This window comes from Engystomops pustulosus, chromosome 8 (genome assembly GCF_040894005.1).
Source record: "Engystomops pustulosus chromosome 8, aEngPut4.maternal, whole genome shotgun sequence".
Lineage (NCBI taxonomy): Eukaryota > Metazoa > Chordata > Amphibia > Anura > Leptodactylidae > Engystomops > Engystomops pustulosus.
In genome coordinates this window covers 81,840,158-81,863,599 of record NC_092418.1, presented here as the reverse complement: position 1 = coordinate 81,863,599, position 23,442 = coordinate 81,840,158, and the positions used below count along the sequence as shown (strand labels likewise).

Sequence of the window (23,442 nt, the reverse complement as noted above, 5' to 3'; positions counted from 1 at the left end):
AATGTAAAGTTATGCACTTGGGCCGTGGAAACAAAAAGTATAATTATGTTCTAAACAGTCAATTACTTGGAAAACTGGAGCTGAAAAGGACTTGGGAGTATTGGTAGATGGTAAACTTAATTTTAGTGACCAGAGCCAGGTGGCTGCTGCTAAAGCAAATAAAATTATGGTATGTATAAAGAGAGGAATAGATTCTCATGAGAAAGACATAGTTTTGCCCTTATACAAATCGCTGGTCAGACCACACATGGAATATTGGGGGTCATTTATTAAGGGCCCGATTCGCGTTTTCCCGACGTGTTACCCGAATATTTCCGTTTTGCGCCGCTTGTACTTAAATTGCCCCGGGATTTTGGCGCACGCGATCGGATTGTGGCGCATCGGCGCTGGCATGCGCGCGACGGAAATCGGGGGGCGTGGCCGAACGAAAACCCGACGTATTCGGAAAAACCGCCGCATTTAAAAACCGAAAATGTGTCGCATAAGGACCGCTTACCTTCACCTGGTCCAGCTCGGTGCATTCCGGCGCAATGAGTTTACTTTCAGCGCAGCAGCGCCACCTGGTGGACGGCGGAAGAACTACCTTATTAAATCCCGGCCGGACCCGAATCCAGAGCGGAGAAGCCGCCGCTGGAACGCGAATGGACCGGGTAAGTAAATTTGCCCCATTGTGTACAGTTTTGGGCACCAGTGTATAAAAAGGATATATTAGAGCTGGGACGGGTGCAGAGGAGAGCAACCAAGATTATTAGGGGAATGGGGGGATTAGAATACAATGACAGATTACAAAATTTGGGATTATTCAGTTTAGAAAAAAGACGACAGAGGGGAGACCTTATTACAATGTACAAATACCTGAACGGACAGTACAAGGATCTCTCCAAAGATCTTTTTATACCTAGGCCTGTGACCAGGACAAGGGGGCATCCTCTACACCGAGAGGAGAGGTGATTATACCATCAACATAGACAAAGGTTCTTTACTGTAAGAGCAGTGAGACTATGGAACTCTCTGCCGCAGGAGGTTGTTATGGCGGACTCTATGTACGTGTTCAAAAGAGGCCTGGATGCCTTTCTGGAGAGAAAAAATATCACGGGTTATGGGGATAAAACATTTATTTAATTAAAGGTTGGACTTGATGGACTTGAGTCTTTATCCGGCCTTATATACTATGATACTATGGTAGAGCAAGAGTTAACAATGCTGCTGTCCAGTGATGTTCTTGGAGGCTGATTGGATAAGTACTACCACTTGACCAAGAGAGTATATAAACCCAGTGGTGTAACAACCACCGTAGCAGCTGCTACGGGGCCCAGGCGCATGGGGGGCCCGTGATGGACGGGCAGGAAGCAGGAACTCTAGTATAGGGAGCTGAGCCCAGTACCGACATCTGAATTATAATTTGTTATGGATGTGCCCCTGGGCCCATCCCACTACCTCCACTGCCATGCAGGCAGCATATGAGGTGGGCGGAGAGGTAGTGGGACGGGCCCGGGTACACATCATTAACAAATTATAATTCGGATGTCCATCCCAGGCTCAGGAGCCGTCCCACTACCTCTGCTGCGGAACCTGGTGCCTGCCCCACAGACCTGACATCTGGCACGCCCAGCTCCCAACCGGTCCGTACCACCCTCCACACATGCGTCTCTCCTGCTGCCCGGCCGCTCGCCTCTTCTGTGGCCTTCCTGCCTTCATGCCTCACGGTCTGCCCATCACACCCCTGTGTGTTGTATATGCTGGATGCGTGTGTATATATGCTGTATGTCTGTGCGTATGTGTTGTATATACTGGATGCGTGTGTATATATGCTGTATGTCTGTGCGTATGTGCTGTATATACTGGATGCGTGTGTATATATGCTGTATGTCTGTGCGTATGTGCTGTATATACTGGATGCGTGTGTATATATGCTGTATATCTGTGTGTATGTGTTGTATATACTGGATGTGTGTGTATATATGCTGTATATCTGTGTGTATGTGCTGTATATACTGGATGTGTGTGTATATACGCTTTATATCTGTGTGTATATGTTGTATATACTGGATGTGTGTGTATATATGCTGTATATCTGTGTGTATGTGCTGTATATACTGGATGTGTGTGTATATACACTTTATATCTGTGTGTATATGTTGTATATACTGGATGTGTGTGTATATATGCTGTATATCTGTGTGTATGCTGCATATACTGGATGTATGTGTATATATGCTGTATATGTGTGTGTATGTGTTGTATATACTGGATGTGTGTGTATACACTCACCGGCCACTTTATTAGGTACACCTGTCCAACTGCTCGTTAACACTTAATTTCTAATCAGCCAATCACATGGTGGCAACTCAAGACAATCTCCTGCAGTTCAAACCGAGCATCAGTATGGGGAAGAAAGGTGATTTGAGTGCCTTTGAACGTGACATGGTTGATGGTGCCAGAAGGGCTGGTCTGAGTATTTCAGAAACTGCTGATCTACTGGGATTTTCACACACAACCATCTCTAGGGTTTACAGAGAATGGTCCGAAAAAGAAAAAACATCCAGTGAGCGGCAGTTCTGTGGGTGGAAATGCCATGTTGATGCCAGAGGAGAATGGGCAGACTGGTTCGAGCTGATAGAAAGGCAACAGTGACTCAAATCGCCACCCGTTACAACCAAGGTAGGCAGAAGAGCTTCTCTGAACGCACAGTACGTCGAACTTTGAGGCAGATGGGCTACAACAGCAGAAGACCACACCGGGTGCCACTCCTTTCAGCTAAGAACAGGAAACTGAGGCTACAATTTGCACACTCATCGAAATTGGACAGTAGAAGATTGGAAAAACGTTGCCTGGTCTGATGAGTCTCGATTTCTGCTGCGACATTCGGATGGTAGAGTCAGAATTTGGCGTCAACAACATGAAAGCATGGATCCGTCCTGCCTTGTATCAATGGTTCAGGCTGGTGGTCGTGGTGTCATGGTGTGGGGAATATTTTCTTGCCACTCTTTGGGCCCTTTGGTACCAATTGAGCATCGTTGCAACGCCACAGCCTACCTGAGTATTGTTGCTGACCATGTCCATCCCTTTATGACCACAATGTACCCAACATCTGATGGCTACTTTCAGCAGGATAATGCGCCATGTCATAAAGCTGGAATCATTTCAGACTGGTTTCTTGAACATGACAATGAGGTCACTGTACTCAAATGGCCTCCACAGTCACCAGATCTCAATCCAATAGAGCATCTTTGGGATGTGGTGGAACGGGAGATTCGCATCATGGATGTGCAGCCGACAAATCTGCGGCAACTGTGTGATGCCATCATGTCAATATGGACCAAAATCTCTGAGGAATGCTTCCAGCACCTTGTTGAATCTATGCCACGAAGAATTGAGGCAGTTCTGAAGGCAAAAGTGGGTCCAACCCGTTACTAGCATGGTGTACCTAATAAAGTGGCCGGTGAGTGTATGTGTGTATAAATGTATGAATGTGTAAACACATGTGTAAAAATGATTGCGCTTGTGTAAATGTGTGTATAAATATGTATGGGGAAGAGAAGGGGCCCCAATCAAAAGTCTGCTATGGGGCCCAGCCTCTGCTGGTTACGCCCCTGTATAAACCCCTGTTAAACGGAGCACATGGTTTTTTTCTAGAGTCTTCAGAGAGAACCAGACATCATGGTCTGCCTACCACATCAAGTTTCCTAATACAGGCAGTCCTCGGGTTATGTACATGATAGGTTCTGTAGGTTTGTTCTTTAGTTGAATTTGTATGTAAGTAGGAACTGTATAGTTTAGTAACCCCAGCCGAAATTTATTTGATCTCAGTGACAAGTGGATTTTAAAGATGTTGGATTGTTATAGACTGGCCGTACTAATGATTAACCCCAAAAACTTGCAATACACCCATCCAACGTCCAAACCTACACACAACATTGTTTGGGAGAAATAGGTGGGGGTCAGCCACAGCTTTATAATTAACAGTATATCTAATATAAGAGACCTGTTGGGAACCCAGACCCTTTTCATAAACTTCACATTGCATGACAGGCCCCACCTCTGCAAATTAGAAATACAAAACAGGGGATACAAAAAATTAGGGAGGGAGTGTGGGTATCTCTTGAGCATGGAGCAGTCCAAAGAGGATGGGCTAGCTCCGCGCTCAGGAATAAGTATACTGGGCAACCGTCCCCCAGTGGCCAGCCGAATTAGCTGGCCATGTGAACCGGGTGAAAGGGTGCAGGAGGGCCGCGCTCTTAAAGAGGACCTGTCACCAAAAATTTTGGCACTAGGAGCTGCTTACTAAAGAAACCTAGTGCTTGAACAAGCGCCGCAGTGTTAGAGTGATAGCGTTACCGGAGGTTTCCGGTAACGCTATCAAACACTCCGGCGGGGTACAATGAAATCATCGGAACGCTTGCAAAGTTGTCCGGCATATTCATGAGGGGGCGGGGGTTGGGGCGTGGCTAGGGGTGGTGACTGCCGCCTTGCGTGTGGCAGTCACTGCCAGCCTATGGAGCGAGCGGCCCCCTCATGAATACATCAGACAGCTTTGCGAGCGGTCCATTGATTACATTGTACCCCGACGGAGTGTTTGATAGCGTTACCGGAGGTTTCCGGTATCGCTATCACTCTAACACTGCAGCGTATGTTCAAGCACTAGGAGCTGCTTACTTTAGTAAGCAGCTCCTAGTGTCGAAAATTTGGGTGGCAGGTCCTCTTTAAGGGTAAAGAGCACGACCAGTCCTGCAGCTCCCCGGCTTAAGCAAGCAGACACTTTATAGCGACTTTAAAAGCTACTTATGAAGTTTTGTTATTATAGAATCAATTTCTGAAGCAGGAAAACTACTGGATCTTTATATACTTATAAATCATATATATGATACATATTGCACCAAGTACGCCATCTAGAGGTGAAATGAGCTCCACAAGCTGCTTTCATGAAATGCTGTTTGCTCACATAAAGGCAGTCTTCCTTTAAAGACGTTTTTTAACCTCCAAGATATTGATGAACAGTCCATAGAGAGATCAGAACAGAGAGATCAAAGCCAGTAGTCCACTTTCTGGATCATATCGCTACATAGTGAGTGGATCTGGCCCTCCATCACCAGCAAGGGCTGATCGGACAAGTCATTAGTTGAACTCCACCAATCTGATTTTGATGACCTAACCCAGTGGTGGCGAACCTATGGCATGGGTGCCAGAGGCGGCACTTAAAGGCCTTTGTGTGGGCACCCGGGCCATTGGCCCAACAGACCAGACAGGACTCAAAGAATCTTCCTGCAGTTCCAAGCAACTTAAAAGATGCTGCTTTCAGTCATATTTTCATACTGACTTCGCTACTTGGGACTGTAGGAAGAGGGAGAATGAATAGACAGGGCCAAATTATCTTTGGAGGACCTCCTGCTGGCCCCATGATTCTCTGTGTACAGAGGAACACTAGAAAGAAGCTACAATGATGCAAATTTTCCATCTAGTTGTTGAATAGGGAGCAATAAGTTACTGCTTTCATTTTTGGTTGGCACCTCGCAATAAATAAGGTGGGTTTTGGGTTGCTTTTTGAGCACTCGGCCGCTAAAAGGTTCGCCATCACTGACCTAACCTATAGATAGTCAATGATAGGTAATAATTTTTTTAAAGGTGGAAAAAAACTTTAACACTCAGACCATTACAGGAAGGACTATTGCTTTGCATATCACTGTTGTAAGTGAAATATCATCATCTGTGGTGTACCTACCATGGAAATGTCAGGCTTCGGCCAATATCTCCACCAACTCCAAATCCATCAATTAAAAAGTGTAGCTGATTCTAGCCTGGCCTCTAGCCCCTCTGTCGAACAATTTGTGCCATAGTTCAGGTAGAAGAGGCAGCAGAGGTATACAGTAATAAATAACCATTGCTGTAATTTTCATAATTAACCCCATCATGAATTCATTTATATACTGCCCACCCTTATGTATAAGCATTTCATTATTCATGTACACTCATATTTTAACTACAGCACCCTCTTATTAATTAATTGTAAGCTGGTCTCCCCTAAATTATTTATACATAGCATATCCCAAATAAATACCTAATGAGACAGAACTGTACATAAATGTGAGGGGTGTTGTGTATAAATTAAGGGGCACATAGTTCAGAGGGGTTACTCTAAATAAATACTAATAAATACTCTATATAATACTCTATAAAAAACATTTGGGATTCTGTAGTTGATATAATTTATTTCAGGAAAGTATCCATTTGGGGCCTGACAGCAGTGTAGGGGCAGCGGGATTCCCTGGTGCAGGAGTGGCCGGCTTGTAGTGTGGCTTAGGATGTGTCACGGATGGCCTGCTCCAGGATAACAGGCCCCATCCACGACCAGCAGGGCCAGCAGTGAAAGGGAGGCCTCTGGTGTTAGAAGCAGCAGCCAGGGCTCAAACTTGGGAGACAGAAGTCTTGAACAAAAACATCATTTTAATGGCACACAGTCCAACAAAGAAGTAGGTAACAGGCTGTAAACGTTCCTCTCTGCTGGCACACATGGCGGTGGCATTGGGTGGCTGTGGATCTAGAACTTGGAGCCTACCTCATCCCTAGTCCAGTGGTTAGAGGGCTGGCTGGTAGGAGCCTGGATTGACTTGGCTGCTTTGGCAGCAAGATGGCAAACTCTGTGGTATTAGCATTCTGGCTTAGCTCAGGGCTATCCGTCTGAATGGAGACAGCAGCAAGCTAGCTCACTGACTCAGAACACCAAATAAAAAGACTGAACCCAAAACCTTGCAATGAGTTTATAGTTATAGACATTTGGCTGAAGCTCACTAAATAGCATAGCAAGTTTGATTCACCAATCACCAGCCTGGGGCTGCAAATAGAAGTACAAGTATTTCAACATTAATATCACACATTAACCCTGTAGGGACAGGCATTCATACTGTGGGTGTTATACCACACTCTAGCAGTAGGTGGCAGCAAAGGATAACAAATTAGTTAGGCAAACTCCAGTATTAAAGGGAACCTGTCACTAGGCATTCTTTTAGAGCAGTGGTTCTCAACCTTTCTAATGCTGTGACCCCGCAATACAGTTCCTCATGCTGTGGTGACCCCAAACCTTGCAACTCGCAGTAAAAACACAGTAAAATTGTGGCTCCGATGGCTTTAGGTGACCCCCGGTTTTTGTCGTTTGACCCCCACTGGGGTCCCGACCCACAGGTTGAGAACCACTGTTTTAGAGCATCCTCCTTGCAGGGGTGAACCAAACCTTTCTGCTGTCCGATGTGAGCTATAGAGAGACTCCCCCCCCCCATATATGTAATACACTCACCGGCCAATTTATTAGGTACACCTGTCCAACTGCTCGTTAACACTTAATGTCTAATCAGCCAATCACATGGCGGCAACTCAGTGCATTTAGGCATGTAGACATGGTCAAGACTATCTCCTGCAGTTCAAACCGAGCATCAGTATGGGGAAGAAAGGTGATTTGAGTGCCTTTGAACGTGGCATGGTTGTTGGTGCCAGAAGGGCTGGTCTGAGTATTTCAGAAACTGCTGATCTACTGGGATTTTCACGCACAACCATCTCTAGGGTTTCCAGAGAATGGTCCAAAAAAGAAAAAACATCCAGTGAGCGGCAGTTCTGTGGGCGGAAATGCCTTGTTGATGCCAGAGGTCAGAGGAGAATGGGCAGACTGGTTCGAGCTGATAGAAAGGCACCAGTGACTCAAATCGCCACCCGTTACAACCAAGGTAGGCAGAAGAGCATCTCTGAACGCACAGTACGTCGAACTTTGAGGCAGATGGGCTACAGCAGCAGAAGACCACACCGGGTGCCACTCCTTTCAGCTAAGAACAGGAAACTGAGGCTACAATTTGCACAAGCTCATCGAAATTGGACAGTAGAAGGTTGCCTGGTCTGATGAGTCTCGATTTCTGCTGCGACATTCGGATGGTAGGGTCAGAATTTGGCGTCAACAACATGAAAGCATGGATCCATCCTGCCTTGTATCAACGGTTCAGGCTGGTGGTGTGGTGGTGTCATGGTGTGGGGAATATTTTCTTGGCACTCTTTGGGCCCCTTGGTACCAATTGAGCATCGTTGCAACGCCACAGCCTACCTGAGTATTGTTGCTGACCATGTCCATCCCTTTATGACCACAATGTACCCAACATCTGATGGCTACTTTCAGCAGGATAATGCGCCATGTCATAAAGCTGGAATCATCTCAGACTGGTTTCTTGAACATGACAATGAGCTCACTGTACTCAAATGGCCTCCACAGTTACCAGATCTCAATCCAATAGAGCATCTTTGGGATGTGGTGGAACGGGAGATTCGCATCATGGATGTGCAGCCGACAAATCTGCGGCAACTGTGTGATGTCATCATGTCAATATGGACCAAAATCTCTGAGGAATGCTTCCAGCACCTTGTTGAATCTATGCCACGAAGAGATGAGGCAGTTCTGACGGCAAAAGGGGGTCCAACCCGTTACTAGCATGGTGTACCTAATAAAGTGGCCGGTGAGTGTATATCGGGGAGTGTCAGGAACAGATCCATTATATTGGTTTCGTGTGAAAATAAAGCAATGCAAAATAAATACAGTGTGTCGCCATGTAGTATAAAATGCATACAGCGTGCCACCATGTAGTATAAAATGCATATAGCTTGCTGAGAGGAGGCAGATGTAGCAGAGTTGAAGTGTCCACCTCAGCTCTGCTACATGTCTCCACCTTAGCTGTGTACTGCAGCTGTAGTTCCATTTATGGCAGGTGACAGGAGTTTTTTTTTTTAACTCACAGATAACGAGTATTTTTCAGAGGATCAAAGGGGGGGGGGGGAGGGGGTATCCCAGGTGAACACTCTCCTGTGACACAGGTTACAAGATGGCAGGGAGCCACGTAAACTTTAATATACATTATTTTTTGAACCAATAATGGCATGGTTTTATAAAAACAGTTTCAAGATAAGCCATTTATTGTTTGTGGGGACATGGAGGAGTCTCAAAAAGGGTGGTCAGTTTTGATTTAAGATTCAACTCTGTGCATATCTCCCAACTTTTAAATAACGGAAAGGGTAGGGCAAGCTATACAATCTTATAAAGCTTATTTACAAGGGGATAAGGCGGCTGTATGTAAATGTGTTACTAGGGAAGAGGCGGTTGTATGTATCTGTGTGACTGGGGATGAGGCAGCTGTATGAAGCTGTGTTACTGGGGGCGAGGCAGCTGTATGTAGCGGCGTTAATGGGGGGGGGGCGGCTGTATGTAGCTGTGTTACTGGGGGTTGGCGGGTGTATGTAGCTGTGTTACTGGGTATGAGGCGGCTGTATGTAGCTGTGTTACTGGGGGCGAGACAGCTGTATGTAGCGGCGTTAATGGGGGCGAGACAGCTGTATGTAGCGGCGTTAATGGGGGGAGGCGGTTGTATGTAGCTGTGTTACTGGGGGAGAGGCGGGTGTATGTAGCTGTGTTACTGGGGATGAGGCGGCTGTATGTAGCTGTGTTACTGGGGGTGAGGCGGCTGTATGTAGCTGTATTACTGGGGAGGAGGCGGCTGTATGTAGCTATGTTACTGGGGGTGAGGCGGCTGTATGTAGCTGTGTTACTGGGGATGAGGCGGCTGTATGTAGCTATGTTACTGGGGGTGAGGCGGCTGTATGTAGCTGTGTTACTGGGGATGAGGCGGCTGTATGTAGCTGTGTTACAGGGGATGAGGCGGCTGTATGCAGCTGTGTTACAGGGGATGAGGCGGCTGTATGTAGCTGTGTTACAGGGGATGAGGCGGCTGTATGTAGCTGTGTTACTGGGGATGAGGCGGCTGTATGTAGCTGTGTTACAGGGGATGAGGCGGCTGTATGTAGCTGTGTTACAGGGGGGTTAGGGGCTGTATGTAGCTGTGTTACTGGGGGCGAGGCAGCTGTATGTAGCGGCGTTAATGGGGGGGAGGCGGCTGTATGTAGCTGGGTTACTGGGGGAGAGGCGGCTGTATGTAGCTGTGTTACTGGGGGTTGGCGGGTGTATGTAGCTGTGTTACTGGGGATGAGGCGGCTGTATGTAGCTGTGTTACTGGGGATGAGGCGGCTGTATGTAGCTGTGTTACTGGGGATGAGGCGGCTGTATGTAGCTGTGTTACTGGGGATGAGGCGGCTGTATGTAGCTGTGTTACTGGGGATGAGGCGGCTGTATGTAGCTGTGTTACTGGGGGTGAGGCGGCTGTATGTAGCTGTATTACTGGGGGTGAGGCGGCTGTATGTAGCTATGTTACTGGGGGTGAGGCGGCTGTATGTAGCTGTATTACTGGGGGCGAGGCGGCTGTATGTAGCTGTGTTACTGGGAATGAGGTGGTTATATGTAGCTGTGTTACTGGGGGTGAGGCGGCTGTATGTAGCTGTGTTACTGGGGGTGAGGCGGCTGTATGTAGCTGTGTTACTGGGGGTTGGAGGGTGTATGTAGCTGTGTTACTGCTGCGATAGTGGATAGTGAGCAGGAGGATATGTATGTATGCTACACTCAGTGGGGGCCTCCCCAGATTTTGTGCACAGGGGGCCCCACCTTATATAATCTTATACAATACAATCTTATAAAGCTTATTTACAAGGGGATGAGGCGGCTGTATGTAGCTGTGTTACTGGGGGATTGGTGGCTGTATGTAGCTGTGTTACTGGGGGCGAGGCGGCTGTATGTAGATGTGTTACAGGGGATGAGGCGGCTGTATGTAGCGGTGTTACAGGGGATGAGGCGGCTGTATGTAGCGGTGTTACAGGGGATGAGGTGGCTGTATGTAGCGGTGTTACAGGGGATGAGGCGGCTGTATGTAGCTGTGTTACAGGGGATGAGGCGGCTGTATGTAGCTGTGTTACTGGGGGGTTAGGGGCTGTATGTAGCTGTGTTACTAGGGGCGAGGCAGCTGTATGTAGCGGCGTTAATGGGGGGGAGGCGGCTGTATGTAGCTGTGTTACTAGGGGAGAGGCGGCTGTATGTAGCTGTGTAACTGAGGGTGGGCGGGTGTATGTAGCTGTGTTACTGGGGATGAGGCAGCTGTATGTAGCGGTGTTACATGGGACGAGGCGGCTGTATGTAGCTGTGTTACTGGGGGGTTAGGGGCTCTATGTAGCTGTGTTACTGGGGGCGAGGCAGCTGTATGTAGCGGCGTTAATGGGGGGGAGGCGGCTGTATGTAGCTGTGTTACTAGGGGAGAGGCGGCTGTATGTAGCTGTGTTACTGGGGGTTGGCGGGTGTATGTAGCTGTGTTACTGGGGATGAGGCGGCTGTATGTAGCTGTGTTACTGGGGATGAGGCGGCTGTATGTAGCTGTGTTACTGGGGATGAGACGGCTGTATATAGCTGTGTTACTGGGTGTGATAATAATATTACTCCTCCACAGTTTGTTTGTTATATATATTTTTTTCTTTCTTTGTGTTTCATTCTGCCTGTTATAAATCATTAGGCTCCATTTGTTTAAGACCAGCAAGAAGATGAGCCTGGCAGGGTGGTTATAAAACCCCAGGGAGTCTATGTTTGATCAGAGAAGCATGGTCTTCCTAAGTGGTAAAATTAACACCTTTCGGCCAGAGTAGTCTAGCTAGTGGGGGATGAAAAGAAGCCACAGACTGCATGTTTTTCCCTCCAAATTCAGACAAAGGGGAATATCATAGCTGTCCATAACTGGGACATAATTCATAATTATAGGTCCCAAATTACACAGGACAGTTATGGGGTCTAGACACACTTCTGGACCGAAAATCAGAACATTAGCTGCAATGGAAGGCAGCCAATAGCAGAACACCCCTGATATTAGGCTAAGACACCCCGAGTTTGATATGGGGTTAATGGGAATAACATACCCGTTTGGTTGGAAGCCATGGCACAATTGTGCCATCTCCCAATCAAAAGTTATGGGGTTCTGATAAAAACCCAGACCCAAAAAGTAGCTCACTGATGGGAGGGGGATAGAAAAATCCCCCTCACGGTGACATCACAGCCAGGGGTGGGGGGTCAAAAAATCACCTGGGCTTAAATTAATGAAGCAGCCACATAGTAGTGTTCAGACTGAGTGACTCTATGACAATAGAAGGCTGGATCGATGCTTATGCCCTGTCCTCGGGCCAAAGAATTTCTTCCTATTCCACTAGCAAGAATTTTTTGTTTCTTCTTCCATAACTGTTTGTAAGTATTGTATGTGTATTGTTTTTAATCCTTTTTTCATTTTATCTGACAATTTAATTCTTTGAGTGTACTGCATTTTTATGTAAATTAAAACTTTTTAATAAGCCTCTGCTTGTAGCCTTAAAGAATCTGAGTCTCTGAAGGGAATCACGTTACCAGAGGTCATTGTTAGCATAGTCCATGTAGAAAGCGATTGCATGTTCTGTGTGAATTTATAATTGTAATATCGTGTAAGTAGTGAGTGCATGTGCTGAGTTATCATCAGGGTGCATTGTCTGTGTGGTTGAGGTGCCTACGGCCTTCTTTGCATAAGTAACTCGTGGGTGGTGGCAGTGCGGATTGGCTGGGGCTAAGATTCTGTGGAGTAAATTTAGCGTAAGGACGCCATTTTGTGGAAGTGGGCGGAGCTTAAGGGCTAAATTCTGGGACTCCATAGAGTAGTTATCCCAGTGTGTGAACTCTGGTGAGTCGGGTTCGTGACAGATTGGTGGCATAGCGGTGGGATAGTGTATAATTTTTTTATTACACTGCTAAGGCTTTAAGTGTTTGGTTTAAGCAATTAACCCTTTCACTTAAGGGCTGAAGTATTCCTAATACTACAGTCCACAAGCAAGAGACTCAGTGCACTCAAAACTTGTCAGTCAATATACATACGTGCAAAACAGTTCCCCTCCCCCTCTTTTCTATCTTTTGTTTGCTAACTTGAGACCACTGCTAAGATGGCAGAGGTATACAGAAACAGATCCAAGGCTGATCTGCTGACTCTCTGTGCGGAGAGAGGACTAATAACAACGGGCCAGAACAAGGCGGAGATAATTCAAACGCTGGTGGAGTTTGATGTGCAGTCCCATCCTTCTGCGGAACCGGACCAGGGACCTCCAGCCTCAGAGGAACCGATAGGAGATGTCTCGCAACCGGCTGGGCATGGCAGCGCCAGCGGTATGGACACTTCTTTTTCTCTAATTCTCCAGCAGATCGGTGACTGTGATCCTAGCCTTAGGATACAGCTGTTGATGCAAGAACGGGAGAGACAGGCAGCCCGAGAATCTGCCCGAGAAGCAGCCCAACAGCGCAAAGCAGAGCGTGAATTTGCTGAACGCCAAACAGCGCTGGAAGCTGCCCGAGCAGAGAGGGCGGCTGAGGAACGTAGACGTGAGTTTGCTGAACGCCAAGCAGAGCGGGAGCATGAGCTGCAGATGGCCCAGATACAGCTCCAACAACAGCAAAGAACTGCCGCCTGCAGAATGGGCCCGATACCTTACCCCTGGACTTAAAGGCAAAGCACTGGAGGCGTTTGTAGCCTTACCTGCCTCTGTGGAGCACGATTATGAGGCTATCAAAAGGGCTCTGATACAGCGTTTTAACCTCACTCCAGAGTTATACAGAGAGCGTTTCCGTACTGTCAGGCGCACAGATACGGATAGCTATGCCGAGTTTGCCAGGAAACTGCTAAACCTGGTGAAACAATGGTCCAGAGGATGGGGTGTGACCACTCTAGAGGAGATGGATGACCTGATCGCCATGGACCAATTTATTCACACCTGTACAGCGGAGGTGCGACAGTTCATACGAGAACGGGAGCCAAAATCCTTGGAAAAGGCTGCCCATCTGGCAGATGTGTTTGCTGCCAGCAGAGTGCCCGAGGCACGGAAACCTGCAGCTGCAGGATGGAAGGGGGGTAAGCCCCCTGTTAACTCTTCTACAGTTTCCCACAAAGCTTCTGGGGCATCCCCTTCTTTGTCATTTAAGCCAGCGGGAGACCAACGCAGGTGTTTTGTTTGCAACCGATCGGGGCACATCAGCATTACATGCCCAGAGAAGAGGAAGACCACCCCTTTGCCCAAACCAACATCGTCTTCACCATCTGTTTTGTTTGTGGGTGGGAGTAAGCGGGTGGTTGGTGACAACCTACAGGAGGTTACTGTGGGTGACAATGTCACAATGGGGTTGAGGGATACCGGTGCAGAGATGACCCTTGTGCACCCCACACTTGTCAAGCCGGAGGATCTCATCCCAGGATGGACTCTTACAGTTGCTGGAGTTGGAGGCCTCACCCCTGCATTGCCCATGGCCAGGGTGTACCTGGATTGGGGGGCGGGGAGAGGGATGACAGACGTGGGTGTAACGGATAAAATTCCCACCAATGTGTTGCTGGGGACTGACCTGGGGCGTCTGGTCTCTAGATATGTAATCCAGGATGCCGATGAGGACACAGGCATCCCTGGTGCCCCACGTGAGTTAACATCTGATATTGTTGGGACTATGCCTACTGTAGACTGTGACGATGATGCATCATGTGATATTGTTGAAATGTGTAGTAACCATTTACCTGTTTCTAACCTAGCTTTTAATGCCATAGACCATGAATGTGAACATAGTAATGATGTAGAGTTTAACTGTGTTAATAATGTGGCTAAGAGTGGTAGTATGTTAACACCCACAGCTCTGCGCCAAAAGCTGGAGTGTGGTGTGTCCGTGTCCGCTGTAACTCGCAGTCGGAGTCTTCAGGAAGCTCACCGTTGCCTGAGTCCTGAACCTCCTGCTGTCCGGGTTACAGAGGAACAGGAGCAGACTGACAGCCTGTCACCAGTGGCTGAGACCAGTCAAAGGGTTAAACTATTAACCAGTACAGAGTCAGAGCGTCGCCAGTTTCTGGACGCCCTGCACTCAGATGAGAGTCTACACAAGCTACGTGAGAGGGCTGGTCAGACCCCTGAGGAGGGGGACAAGGAATGTATTACATGGGACCAGGGTAGGCTGTATAGACAGAGCCTTCACACTGACCCCCAGCAGGATGTATCCCTTGATAGGCAACTGGTGGTACCTCGCCCTTTCCGGGAGCAGCTTTTGAGAGTTGCCCACGAGATACCACTAGCAGGCCATCTGGGGATAAGTAAAACCAAAAGTCGACTCAAGCAGAATTTCTATTGGCCCAATATGGGGAATGATGTGGCGGAATACTGCCGTTCCTGTATAGTATGTCAAAGGGTGGGGAAGGCCGGCCAGGTCCAGCGAGCACCCCTCATCCCTTTACCCATAATTGAGGAGCCTTTCCAGAGAATTGCTGTTGACATTGTAGGCCCTGTGAATGTCACCAGCAGCTCAGGTAAACGCTTCATCCTGACGGTTGTGGATTATGCCACACGTTACCCAGAGGCCGTGGCATTGTCATCCATCCGGGCTGACAAGGTGGCAGATGCGCTCCTCACTATATTCTCTCGTGTAGGGTTCCCCAGAGAGATGCTCACAGATCAGGGGACCCAGTTTATGTCTCACCTTATGCAGTGCCTCTGTAAGAAAATACAGGTGCAGCACTTGGTAGCCAGTCCTTATCACCCGCAGACCAATGGACTCTGCGAGCGGTTTAATGGGACCCTCAAACAGATGCTCCGGACGTTTGCGGATACCCATGGGAAGGACTGGGATCGTTATCTACCACACCTGCTATTCGCTTACAGAGAGGTACCGCAGGCATCGACTGGATTCTCTCCCTTTGAGCTTCTCTATGGCAGGAAGGTACGGGGCCCACTAGATCTCATGAAGGAGTCATGGGAGGGAGAATTAGGGTCACCAGAGGTCTCTGTAGTTGACTATGTTCTGAAGTTCAGGGACAGACTGTTCATTGACAGGGATGGTGCAGGAGAACCTGACTCAAGCCCAGGCCGACCAGAAACGGTGGTATGACAGGAACGCCAGGGAGAGAGTGTATGAGGTGGGCCAGAAGGTGTGGGTCCTGATCCCCACTACCCAAAACAAACTCCAAGCTGCGTGGGAAGGCCCATATCCCATTCATCAACGCCTAAATGACGTGAACTATGTAGTCACGATCGACCATGTTCGCAAGAAGCACAAGGTTTTTCATGTCAACATGATCAAGGCTCATCATGATAGGGATACGTGCGTCCTGCCAGTTTGCAGTATACCAGAGGAGGGAGAAAGGGAGGCCTTGCCTGACTTAGTGGCATCCGCACAGGAGGGAGGGTCCATTGAGGATGCCATAGTCAGCGCCCAGCTGTCTGGATCTCAGAAATCCCAGCGGAGAGAGACACTCAACCCATACCTTGACATTTTCACCGGTAAACCAGGAAAAACCCCACTAGCCTCTCATCATGTAGACACGGGGGAACACCCACCAGTCAGACAGGGTGCATATCGGGTTTCTACAGAAGTAAGGGCTGACATTAAGAGGGAGGTGGAGGAAATGCTGGGGGTGATCCAAGAGTCTCAAAGTGCGTGGGCATCACCTGTGGTGCTTGTCCCCAAAAAGGACAAGACCACACGCTTCTGTGTGGACTACAGGAAGCTGAACAGCATCAAAGTTTTTGACGCTTACCCAATGCCCCGCATAGATGAGCTTTTGGATCAACTCGCCAGCGCCCAGTATATCACCATCATGGATTTAAGTAGGGGGTATTGGCAGATTCCCATGACAGTGGAGGCGCAGGAAAAGTCCGCCTTCATCACCCCCTTTGGACTATATGAGTTTAAAGTCATGCCCTTTGGCATGAAGAATGCCCCTACCACATTCCAGCGCTTGGTGAACAAACTGCTAAGTAAGTCTGAAGGGTTTGCTGTGGCATACCTGGATGATATTGCAGTGTTTAGCCAGACTTGGGAGGAGCACTTGACACACCTGTCACAGGTGCTCAAGCGCCTCCGGGAAGCCGGTCTCACCATCAAGCCTGGGAAGTGTCAGATAGGCATGTCTGAGGTGCAATACCTAGGACACCTGGTAGGTGGGGGGGACACTTAAGCCCAGGCCAGGGAAAGTAGAGGCCATTGCAAATTGGCCTACCCCCAAAACGAAGAAACAGGTGATGTCATTTCTAGGAATAGCTGGGTACTACCGTAAGTTCGTCCCTAACTACAGTACCCTGGCCAAGCCCCTCACAGACCTCACAAAGAAGAAACTACCACAGGTAGTCAGCTGGACTGCCGATTGTGAGCGGTCCATGGCGGCTCTGAAATTGGCTCTGACTAGCTCTCCAGTCTTACAGAGTCCAGATTTCAGCCGCAAGTCCGTATTCCAGACTGACGCAAGCGCCTATGGCTTGGGTGCGGTACTCTGCCAGGTCAACCCAGAGGGAGATGAGCACCCCATCCTATACCTAAGCAGGAAACTCTTACCCAGGGAGGTGGCCTATGCCACCATAGAAAAAGAATGCCTTGCCATTGTGTGGGCCCTACAGAAACTACAGCCCTATTTATATGGCCGAAAGTTCACCGTGGTAACGGACCACAACCCTCTCAGTTGGCTTCACCGGGTATCTGGGGATAACGGAAAGCTGCTGAGATGGAGTCTAGGCCTACAGCAATATGACTTTACCATTCAACACAAGAAGGGCAGTGAACATGGGAATGCAGACGGGTTGTCACGGCAGGGAGAGCCGGCGGACAATGGCTTGGGATATTGATTAGAATATCAAAATCCCATGCCATATCTCTGGAGGGAGGTGTGATAATAATATTACTCCTCCACAGTTTGTTTGTTATATATATTTTTTTCTTTCTTTGTGTTTCATTCTGCCTGTTATAAATCATTAGGCTCCATTTGTTTAAGACCAGCCAGAAGATGAGCCTGGCAGGGTGGTTATAAAACCCCAGGGAGTCTATGTTTGATCAGAGAAGCATGGTCTTCCTAAGTGGTAAAATTAACACCTTTCGGCCAGAGTAGTCTAGCTAGTGGGGGATGAAAAGAAGCCACAGACTGCATGTTTTTCCCTCCAAATTCAGACAAAGGGGAATATCATAGCTGTCCATAACTGGGACATAATTCATAATTATAGGTCCCAAGTTACACAGGACAGTTATGGGGTCTAGACACACTTCTGGACCGAAAATCAGAACATTAGCTGCAATGGAAGGCAGCCAATAGCAGAACACCCCTGATATTAGGCTAAGACGCCCCAAGTTTGATATGGGGTTAATGGGAATAACATACCCGTTTGGTTGGAAGCCATGGCACAATTGTGCCATCTCCCAATCAAAAGTTATGGGGTTCTGATAAAAACCCAGACCCAAAAAGTAGCTCACTGATAGGAGGGGGATAGAAAAATCCCCCTCACGGTGACATCACAGCCAGGGGTGGGGGTCAAAAAATCACCTGGGCTTAAATTAATGAAGCAGCCACATAGTAGTGTTCAGACTGAGTGACTCTATGACAATAGAAGGCTGGATCGATGCTTATGCCCTGTCCTCGGGCCAAAGAATTTCTTCCTATTCCACTAGCAAGAATTTTTTGTTTCTTCTTCCATAACTGTTTGTAAGTATTGTATGTGTATTGTTTTTAATCCTTTTTTCATTTTATCTGACAATTTAATTCTTTGAGTGTACTGCATTTTTATGTAAATTAAAACTTTTTAATAAGCCTCTGCTTGTAGCCTTAAAGAATCTGAGTCTCTGAAGGGAATCACGTTACCAGAGGTCATTGTTAGCATAGTCCATGTAGTAAGCGATTGCATGTTCTGTGTGAATTTATAATTGTAATATCGTGTAAGTAGTGAGTGCATGTGCTGAGTTATCATCAGGGTGCATTGTCTGTGTGGTTGAGGTGCCTACGGCCTTCTTTGCATAAGTAACTCGTGGGTGGTGGCAGTGCGGATTGGCTGGGGCTAAGATTCTGTGGAGTAAATTTAGCGTAAGGACGCCATTTTGTGGAAGTGGGCGGAGCTTAAGGGCTAAATTCTGGGACTCCATAGAGTAGTTATCCCAGTGTGTGAACTTCGGTGAGTCGGGTTCGTGACACTGGGGATGAGGCGGCTGTATGTAGCTGTGTTACAGGGGATGAGGCGGCTGTATGTAGCTGTGTTACAGGGGATGAGGCGGCTGTATGTAGCTGTGTTACAGGGGATGAGGCGGCTGTATGTAGCTGTGTTACAGGGGGGTTATGGGCTGTATGTAGCTGTGTTACTGGGGGAGAGGCAGCTGTATGTAGCTGTGTTACTGGGGGAGAGGCGGCTGCATGTAGCTGTGTTACTGGGGTGAGGCGGCTGTATGTAGCTGTGTTACTGGGGATGAGGCGGCTGTATGTAGCTGTGTTACTGGGGTGAGGCGGCTGTATGTAGCTGTGTTACTGGGGGTAAGATGGCTGTATGCAGCTGTATTACTGGGGATGAGGCGGCTGTATGTAGCTGTGTTACTGGTGGTGAGGCGGCTATATGTAGCTGTGTTACTGGGAGTTGGCAGGTGTATGTTGCTGTGTTACTGCTGGGATAGTGGATATTGAGCAGGAGGATATGAATGTATGCTACACTCAGTGGGCGCTTCCCCAGATTTTGCACCCCGGGGGCCCCACCAACCTTAAACAAGCCCTGTATATATACGACTAAAATTATTCAGACTGCCCAAGGAAGGGCTATTGAAAAGGGGGGACAATATAAATGGGGGGCTACTGAAGAGGGGCATTATAAGTGGAGAGACAACTGAAAGGGTGGGATTATAAGTGAAGGGGCTACTGAAAAGATGGGACTATTAGTGGAGCCTAAAGAAAGGGGGCAGCACAAGTAAGGGGACAGGTATAGAACGAGATGCCTTATAAGTGGGTTGGGGAGTCTGTAAGGAATTATGTGGAGGGCTGTGTATTATTCAATGTGTGGACTGCATGTGCACCGAGTGGATTAGCTGTATACACACTATGGGGGCTGCATGTAGCCTGTGTGTGCTCCCCAACACAGTTTAGATACAGGCCCCCCCCCCCAACAGTTTAAACTGTGTTGGGGAGCTGTATCTAAACTGTGCGTGTGTGAGGCTGCATCTAAACTGTTTGTGTGTGTGGGGGGGGGGGGGGGAGAGGCTGTATCTAAACTGTGCGGGGGAGGCTGTATCTAAACTGAGCGGGGGAAAGGCTGTAATAATAATAATAATACTTTATTATCCCAAATGGGAACTTAAAGTGTCACCTCCGCAGTACATCAAATTGACAGGACATCACATATATACTCACATAAAAAGAACACATATACCATAAAATAGATAATATAAACGTATAAACGTCTTTTTAAATCTCTCCGACCTGCAGCGCAAGAGAATAAAACGGGAGCTAAAACCACTAATCTGTGCCTGCAGCACGCCATACATTGGATGGTCACTATTATTTCAAATTTTTTACAATTTTTTACAATTTCCTTATTATCCCGCACTGTACAAGTTCCTCCCATCTATCAAATTGCAAACCTACTATCGAGGAGGCTTTCTTAATTATTTTATCCATCTTTTGACCGTCCCTACTAGAGATACAGTTGCCCCAAGCCACTAGGGCAAATGCAAATGCGCTCACCATAACCGTATTATATTAACCGACCATCATAGTCCTTGGGATGTCCTTGTATCTGAACTGTGTGTGGGGGGGGCTGTATCTGAGCTGTGTGTGTAGGGGGGGGGGGGGGTGTATCTTAACTGTGTGGGAGGCCGGTATTTAGGATGAGGTGGTACTGTATATAGGCTGTGCGGGCGCTGTATATAGACTGTGAAGGTGCTGTAGATACAGACTTGTGGGGGCCCTGTATATATAAACTTGTGGGGGTGCTGTATATATAGACTTGTGGTGGTGCTGTATATAGACTTCTGGGGGCCCTGTATATATAGACTTGTGGGGTAGCTGTATATATAAACTTCTGGGGGCCTTGTATATATAGACTCGTGGGGGCCCTGTATATATAGACTATAGACTGTTTTATTTTGAAGGCTGGAGGCATGGCCCGGAGGAGGCAGGCAGGCTGGCTGGAGGCATGGCCCGGAGGAGGCAGGCAGGCTGGCTGGAGGCATGGCCCGGAGGAGGCAGGCAGGCTGGCTGGAGGCATGGCCCGGAGGAGGCACAGTGTGTGGGGGGCTGTATCTGAGCTGTGTGTGTAAGGGGGGTGTATCTTAACTGTGTGGGAGGCCGGTATTTAGGATGAGGTGGTACTGTATATAGGCTGTGCGGGCGCTGTATATAGGCTGTGGGGGCGCTGTACATAGACTGTGAAGGTGCTGTAGATACGGACTTGTGGGGGCCCTGTATATATAAACTTCTGGGGGCCCTGTATATATAGACTTGTGGGGTAGCTGTATATATAAACTCGTGGCGGCCCTGTATATATAGACTATAAGGGGACTGTGCTGGGGAGGCTGTATCTAAACTGAGCGGGGGAGAGGCTGTATTTAAACTGTCAGGGGAGGCTGTATCTGAACTGTGTGTGTGGGGGGGCTGTATCTGAACTGTGTGTGTGTAGGCGGGGTGTATCTTAACTGTATATAGCTGTATAGTGGTAGCTGTATATATAGACTTGTGGGGGCCCTGTATATATAGACTTATGGGGGCCTTGTATATATAGACTATGAGGGGACTGCATGTATAGACTTGTTGGGTAACTGTATTAATAGACTTGCGGAGGTACTGTATATAGTCTCATTGGGGAACATTTACTAAGGGTCCGAATTACGTTTTTCCGCCGGGTTTCCCGAATTTTTCCGATTTGCGCCGAATTGCCGCAGGATTTTGTCGCATGCGATCGGATTGTTGCGCATCGGCGCCGGCTTTCACGCAACAGAAATGGGGGGGGGGCGTGGCCGTCTGAAAACCCGTCGGATTCGGAAAAACCGCGGAACTTAAAAAAAAATTTGTGTCGCAAAAATAGCACTCACATACACCGAGACGGAGGAGGTGAATTCCGGCAGACTTCAGCGCAGCAGCGACACCTAGTGGATATCGGGCACACGACCTTAGTGAATCCCGGCAGAACCCGAATCAGCATCAGAGAAGGCACCGCTGGATCGCGACTGGACCGGGTAGGTAAATGACCCCCATTGTGTCTCTCTACAGCTACCTGCAGCAGGTTTGCAGGCGTGATATGATGACATCATTGCCGCCCTCTTGTACACAGAAGAGGAGAAGAGCTGCTGGGGAACGTGGAAAGGTGAGTTGTTGGTTATTTTTAAACTATGCTACAGAGGAGCGGGGGCCACACTAAGAGTCTATAGGTATAAGATAGAAAATACTTTACTATTGATATGTCCATTGTCATATAGTATCAAACCGCTCTTCCTATTGGATACAGAATACCCAACGTTGCATTTTTCAAAACACAGGACACACATCTTTACTCACAATTTTAGTGTTTTGTTTGTAGTTAAAACAGCTGGAATGAGGAGGCTGGCAGGCAGCTGGAACCAAAGGAGGCAGGCAAGCAGCTGGAGGCTGAGGCCCGGAGGAGGCCAAAGGGGGAAAGCTTGGGTACCAGGGCCAGAAGGGACAGACTGTATATAGAAAGGCTATATATATAGTGGGGGAAAAAAGATTTAGTCAGCCACCAAATGTGTAAGTTCTCCCACTTAAAAAATTAGAGAGGCCTGTACTTACATCATAGGTAGAACCTTATCTATGAGAGACAAAATGTAAAAAACAAATCCAGAAAAATCACAATGTCTCATTTTTAAGGAATTTACTAGCAAATTATGGTGGAAAATAAGTATGCGACAGGCTGCTCTGTTCATCTCGTGTACAACGACCCCTGTTCTCGAGAACCGTAGGAGCCCCTTCACCGAGATTCCTGCCGATCAGCAAGTTAGACACTTGCTATCACTGGAACAACCGCTTTAACAACGTTATGACATCTATTAATTTCTCTCTTGGTACAATATGCCTTTTACACACCCTTAAAGCATTTCACTGGAGATTATTATCTATTATCATTACAGTTTCAGTGATGGAAATTTTGGCCTGAAAATTTTGTATGGCGTCTATGATTTGCATATTTTGTCTCCTATTGCTGGACTGTATATAATTGTATATCCTGATGGACAATATCTTTTATTGGATAAAAGAGTCAGGTTCAGACAGGTGCCACTAAGTGCTGCAAATTACCCTCACTTCATTTGGAAGTCAGAATCCCTTATGCTTAGTTAACCTTTACTATTAAACATGACTGGAATGACAATGAGTTTTGTTCAAGAGGAAATACCCAACGACGCATTTTTTAAAACACAGGACACATCTTTACTCACAATTTGAGTGTTTTATTTTGAAGCCAGAGGAGGCAGGCTGGAGGCATGGCCCGGAGGAGGCAGGCAGGCTGGCTGGAGGCATGGCCCGGAGGAGGCAGGCAGGCAGGCTGGAGGCATGGCCCAGAGGAGGCAGGCAGGCAGGCTGGAGGCATGGCCCGGAGGAGGCAGGCAGGCTGGCTGGAGGCATGGCCCGGAGGAGGCAGGCAGGCAGGCTGGAGGCATGGCCCGGAGGAGGCAGGCAGGCTGGCTGGAGGCATGGCCCGGAGGAGGCAGGCTGGCTGGAGGCATGGCCCGGAGGAGGCAGGCAGGCTGGAGGCATGGCCCGGAGGAGG

General features: G+C 48.0%; 1 long non-coding RNA gene across 1 annotated transcript in view; it reads right to left on the bottom strand.

Moving 5' to 3' along the window:
* Nucleotides 1-23,442, bottom strand: part of LOC140075480 (uncharacterized) — a 50,811-nt gene that overhangs the window by 11,298 nt on the left and 16,071 nt on the right. The window lies entirely within an intron of this gene.